The sequence below is a fragment of the Mus musculus genome, chromosome 16 (assembly GCF_000001635.26).
Source record: "Mus musculus strain C57BL/6J chromosome 16, GRCm38.p6 C57BL/6J".
Lineage (NCBI taxonomy): Eukaryota > Metazoa > Chordata > Mammalia > Rodentia > Muridae > Mus > Mus musculus.
Window position 1 is genome coordinate 52,340,726 of NC_000082.6, and position 6,882 is coordinate 52,347,607.

Below are 6,882 nucleotides of genomic sequence, written 5' to 3' on the forward strand. Positions count from 1 at the left end.
CAATGAAAAATTTAGGCTCATTTGCTAAGTCAATCAACTCTATGGTAGGAAAAATTCTGTAGATGCTTTCTCCTCTTAAACTTTTAATATTCTCTGGTAGCTATAATTTGACATTATAATTTGACTTTGAACCATGCTTTAATTATCTTACTGGTACCATGTATATCAATTTTTTTCTTTTTACTTAAAATACTTAAAATTATATGTAATATATGCACATTTAAATTGGTTTTCTATTATCTCTTAGATGTTAGACAAGGCACTTTTGACTCTATGTAACTTGGAAAAACGAATTTGCTTTTGTGGTTGTTTCCTTTGCAGGACAATAGAGCCCAGGACCTACCACATGCTAGAAAGCACTTTAGCCCTGAACTACACCCCCAGTTCACACTACAGTTTTATGGTTATTTACACTCTATATTTGCCTGGGGAATTTTAATTACTTTCACTAACTCAGAAGTAGTGCAGTGTTAGTGTGTTGTTGGAATTTCTGCAAACATTCGCTTGCCTGAAGAAAAGTGAGAATTACGAGTTTTCTACTACTAAGTCAATGCATGATTCATAAGGTAAAGAAATCCTTGCAGGTATTAACATTTGTCTAATATGTTGGAGAAATGGGAAAGGGAAATGATAAAGCTAATATATGGTATCCTATAATTTTATAAGCTACATCCTATTTATTTATTTATTTATTTATTTATTTATTTATTCAGTCTGTGAGTCTGTGCAAGCATGACATAACACAGTTGCAAAGATCAGGTAACAACTTTCAAGAGTTAGTCGTCTCTTTCCACCATGTAGGATCTGAGAATTAAACTCAGATTGTCAGCCTCGGCAGCAAGTGCCATTATTTGCAGAACCCCCTTTTCTGGTTCCCATGAGATATCTTCCTATCTCACCACACAATAAGGATTTACCAAAGGGTAATAATACTGACCTATATTATGGCAAGACTAATAAAGATGTATTATGATAATGAAGAGAGAACTAAAACAGGCATTTGGTAAGTATGCAGCTATAGATAGCATGATAGCAACCAGCTTATCAACTTTGAGAAGCATCACTGTGACTCTTCTCTACCACGTGACTCCTGTGTTCCCTACATGTAACTACTACTACTATTACTACTACTACTACTACTACTACTACTACTACTACAACTACTACTACTACTACTACTACTACTACTACTACTACTACTACTACTACTACTCTACTACATACTAATGTTTGGACAACTACCTAATATTTTATATACTTTAATTTTTATGTCCAGAAGATACAGATGGTAAAGTTGATTGTTATATAGATCATATGATCACAACCTGATGCTTCATTAAAAAAGTCTGGGTTACAACTCTGACACTTTTGACTTTCCAGGTCTATAATCTCAACCACAGATTATGCACTGTTTCTCTCCTTCACAAAGTACAAAACAAGAGTAACTATACCTATATGTTATCAGTAAGTAGATGATGAATATAAGAATTTAGTCTCTCTTACACACAATAGCTGTTTTACAAGGGATAACACTGTCTTCCTTTTAAACAAAAAGACTCAAAAATTCTGCTGGCCAACAACATATGTTCAGTCATTAAATCTTGTACTGAAATGTTACAACACTCATGACAACAGGCAGACAGATATCTGAATGCAATTTTGACTGTGTAATTTGGATAAACATTGTCCATGTTATAAAAAATGTAGACAACAGGATGATAGCCAAGACTATTTGTTTTTAATGGGATTTTATTTGTTAGTGGTACTTGCAGTTTTCTCCCAAACAAAACAAAACAAAACAAAACAAAACAAAACAAAACAAAACAAAACAAAACAAAACAAAAACCAGGCTTTCCAAACTATAATACCAGTATGGAAATATTTTCTTTGGAAACATGTGCATTCCCGATCTCAAACTATTACAAAATGAAGTGGTGGAAATTTTAGAAATACATACAGATTCTCCTGTAAACGCAGAAATACTTAGCGGACATGGCTTAGCATCTTGAATATCCGGAGAATGTTTCTCTTCCATGGAGTGTCTAGATAGAAACCATTTCTCGTCCTCAAAATATTCAGTGAGGTTTCCAAGTTCTCCTTTCTTCACAAGAATGAGTCATTGTTGTTTGGAGAGAACCCTCTCATGTGTTCTTCGGTCTGGGTGAGAAGTGCACTTCATCTAAATTCTTCTCTTTAAAGTTTTAGCCACTAAGAACAGCTTGAAAGTGTAAGGGGAACAGTAGAGAGGTGAAAATCCTGTTCAGGCCTTTCCTTGTTTGTGGCCAATCTTATCTTTACTGGATTATTCCTTGTGGTTTCATTTCTGTAAGTTCTGTCATATGTTGCCCAGTCCCCTGCCTGCTCTATCTCTCTAGTCATGCAGATGTGTTTTAAATGAACGACAAGAATATCTAAGTTCTCTGAGCAGAGTGAGCATCAATCTTGTCTGGATGGAACTTTTCTGATAACAAAGGACCTCACAATTGTACTTAAAGATAATCTTTATCAACCTCAGTCACTCTGTTCTGATAATGGGTTGAATACCAAGAATGTCAAGAGGCCTTTTGGAGAGTGGCAAGCCAGAGCAGGCACACTAAATGATGCTTGTGGCGAGTGTCACACCACTTCTAATAGAGCTGTAGATGCTGGAGGAGATAGGAAACCAACATTTACGCTGCTGCAGTGTGGACCTGCACAGATTTTAGAAAAGTCTGTTCAGTGCTAGTGTTTATAGTACCAAATTCCCTCTTCATTTCCTTCCATCCCTTTCATGTTTTTCCTTTTCTTGTATACATTGAGTAAGACACAAAGCTCATTGCAAATTCCGAGAATAGAGTTGACTCTTCCGGAGTTCCCCCCCCCCCTCTGTGTGTGTGTGTCTGTCTCTCTTTCCCTCCCTCTTTCTCCCTTCCTCTTTCTCCCTTTCTCCTTTCTTTCTTTCTTTCTTTCTTTCTTTCTTTCTTTCTTTCTTTCTTTCTTTCTTTCTTTCTTTCTTTCTTTCTATCTGTCTATCTCTCTCCTCTGTAATAATAAAGGTCAAAACTCCAGTCTACTATGTGTGTTGCAACTGTTCCACTTTTAAGCTCTATTCCCAGCCCTGCCTTTCCACTTAGAATGAGTTGGAAATAATAACATAAGTGATATTTCATAACAAGGAGAAACTCTAGAGTTTTAGTTTAATCTATAAACTGAAACTCTTGGGCATGACCTTGTTTATTTAACTTGTAAACTTACCATATAGTTTACTTGATGAATATTATGAGATAAATGGAGTCACAGTGCATTATGTACTTGAGCATTGACTTGTGAAGTGTTGTACGTGTGTAGAAAACCATTTACTAATCACACTTCTCAATATATCTTCTTGAAAGTGCCCACATGAGAAGAAGGACTATTTTTAAAATATGGATATCTAAAGAGATCTGAAGGGAAGCTATCATCACTTCTGCTAACTACTTGAAGTTTATAATTAACAAAGGTGTTTATGCTTTGACAACAATCTGTCGCTAAAAGTTAGGAGAGAACATGAAAGGAAAAGCAGCCCTACTTTTACTTCTGTAAAAAGTTATGTGTTATTTAACTTAAGACAATACTACAATTTTGAATGCCTTCAACACTTATTTTGATTAGATACCCAAAAATCTATTCTCAAGCAATTATTTGTTTCCAATCATAATGATAATTTAATATTTGGTAATTTTAGATATAAACCAGTATTGAATGCTTATGGTATAATACATCTTCTACTTTGTCTTAAGAACGTTAAGTACAACCTAAGTGGGAGGTTTTCATCAAATCCTATCAGTAATGGTTCAGAGAACCCTGTAGGAAAGGAGGTAGAAATATTGTAAGAGCCAGAGGAGATGGAGGAAACCAAGGAAACTAGGCCCTCCAAATCAACAGGATCAAAGCACCTATGAACGCACAGAGAAGGAGGCAGCATGCACAGAGCCATCATGGGTCTGTACCAGATAGGGAACTAACATGTGAAAGGTAAGAAGATACACGTATCCTCTTCTAACCTAGAAGCTCTCTCCAAATGATAACCACTTGCAAATTAAATTTAGTTACTCTCCAAGGGATTGTCACTGGGGAACCAAGTTACTCTTAAGGGTAGGCACATGGCCCGCAGTAGAAGTAGATGACCAACCTAAAATGAACTCAATGGCATCTTTGGATGCTTCATGTCTTGAAATGTTGTGTCCCGTTTATTTTTTTTCTTTTAAAAAATTTATTATGCAGTATATATATATATATATATAAATATATATATATATATTTCCTACAGGTCCTTTGGTCCTTTGCATATATATTATGGCTTCTAATCTAGTGTATTTAAGGGATTCCTGAGTGTGCAAATAAATGTGTTTCTGCATCTGTATCCATTGTCTGTGCCTTTTCTTGGGCTCTTTTCCTTCTGTGATATGTTTTGTTTTATTTTATTAATGTCCTGTAGAAGTCTGCTTGTTTTCTAATGAGAGACAGAAAGGGAAAGAATCGGGAAAGGCGGTGAGTTGGGGTGGAACTGGGAGGGGTAGAGGAAGGGGAACCTATAATCAGGACATGTTATATGAGAAAACATCTATTTTTTTATAAAAGAAAAATAACTAAATAAAAACTAAATGTTAGAGTTTGACATTTCTATTCCCTGGGCTTGATACTACCATTTTTCAACCAGGATTCAACTTAAAGATTCCTCTTTTCTAAACATCCTTATCTTCTCTGAAAACTCAGCTTTCATCCTGATCTTTCTCCAAGTAATCAAGCTAAAATGATTCTGCTCTTCAGTTCTTATCAAAGGTTATCCCGCTCACAAAGAATGCAAGACACTGGTAGCCTCAAGTGTTTTCAAGTGTTTTAGCATCAAGGATGAATACAATGAGCCAGGCCACTCTTTGTCTGTTCCAGCTTCCTGATGCGGAATGTTGTGAGGAACAGACCAGGTATCTTTCACCAGCTCTTCACATTGGATGATACAGATGGAGTGGTGTTATTTTTGTGTCAAGGCTATAAGATGTTCAGAGCTTGTAAGGAACATGTATTCTCATTTTGAGTGAGTAAATGGGAAGGAAATGCATGAAAGAGGGTAAAGAAGGAACAAGGAAGATAAATATTTGAGGCACAGTAGCCTCGAAAATCAGTAATGCATGTCTTTCTCAGAGGGACATAAATCCTGCTTCTTCTTTCCTTTGAGGAATGAATTGATGATAGACTGAAAAAGAGAATAGATGGGACTTTTAATGGCATACATCTATATCCATGGATCAGTGCTTTTTACTAACTCTCATCAGAGAAACTTCTTTCAGTAGATGGTGATTAACATAGGGATCCACAACTGGTCAGTGCACAGAGCGTGAGAAACTTCAGAGGACTAGGACTAAATTGGATGACTTTTTAAAACCTGTCCTTCAGTGATCAGTGGAAGGACCTACATGGAAGAGGAAGTGGGAAGATTGTAAGAAAGAGATGGTGAATGACTCCAAGAACATAGTGCTATTCATACATGAGGATTGATGCACATGTGACCTCACAAAGAGTGATAGCATACACAAGACCTGCACAAGTCCAAACCAGAGAAATCTCAAAAGAGAAAGGGAAAGTAAAAGGAAAGAAAACACAAAGACCCACTCCTAAGCAAAGTTTTTGTTTCTGGAATTGATACTGAGGATGGAAAAGGCAAACACTTTTCTTCAATGGAGTGACCCTTCAGGGCAGGACCCATGCTCAGAAGTGTTTAGCCAGCACAACACAAATTGCATGTTGGTTTTGTTTTGTTTTATTTCTGGAGGATTCTTTTGGGGGGTTGGGGGAAGTGGCGGCAGGTAATTTTTGTGTTGGGGTTTTGGTTGGTTAGTTTGATTTTTGTTTTTTGAGAAAGAGAATGTATGAACTTAGTAAGAGAGTTGGGGAGGATCTACGAAAAATTAGAAAACAGGAAATACTATAATAAAATACATTTTATGAAAATATGATGAAAAGAAGAAAAGGGGAAAGGGAAAGGAGAAGGCAGGTGAGAGGCAAAAACAGGAAGGTGAAAGGTGAGTATAGTCTGATGAAATAGGGTATACTTTCTATAGTGTAGAGAATGAGAGACTGGTGACATCACTTTTACTCTTTTCTCATGAAATACTTGTATATCATTGAGCTCCTGAGAAAAATGAGAGGTTGTGATTTTAATTTAGAAAATAAGACTAGTTTGAAAAATACCTATGACCTCCTCCTCCTTTTGGATTATTTTCAATTTGCTTACTTTTTGGTATCAATTTTTAGAGAAGAAGTTCCTTTTTATCTGCAATGAATCAAATGAAGCTGGAAATTTTAAATATCATAGAAATATTGGAAGGTTTTAAGCACATGGTCCTTAGGAAAAATGTCCAGGTATTAAATACTAGGTTTGTTACTTATGAGCTGTGAGTCTGAAATGTTAATTCCATATAAATGGTGGGAAATGTTGCTATTTGTTTCTTAGGGTTGTTGTGAAACTTAAATGAGTTAATGTAACGAACTTGGCACAAGGTCTACTGTATAGGAATTGTTATCGTTGCTATAACAAATGACAAAATACACAGTAATGCAAAAACAGTAATGTAATAGCCCTGAAGCGTATGGGGGTCAAAAATCTGACATCGGGTGAGCCCAGGGTGTCAGGTGGTTCATCCTTAGTTCTTGAGGCTCGTAGGAGATTGTTCCCTAATTCTACCCCACATTTTAAAGTTGTCTGCATCTGTTGTTTTTAATTCCATTCCTCCATACCCTAATCTAGTAATAAGTTCGTGTCTGTATCTCTTCAACTGAGGCCAGAATGTTTTCCTGTTATTAAGTGGTGGTAATGTTGAACTATTCTAATAATCCATGATAAGTACTCTACCTCAATGTCCTTAG

At 36.1% G+C, this 6,882-nt stretch overlaps 1 protein-coding gene across 2 annotated transcripts in view; it reads right to left on the bottom strand.

Annotated features, from left to right (window-relative positions):
• Positions 1 to 6,882, bottom strand: part of Alcam (activated leukocyte cell adhesion molecule) — a 204,086-nt gene that overhangs the window by 91,730 nt on the left and 105,474 nt on the right. The gene's annotated exons all lie outside the window — the stretch shown is intronic.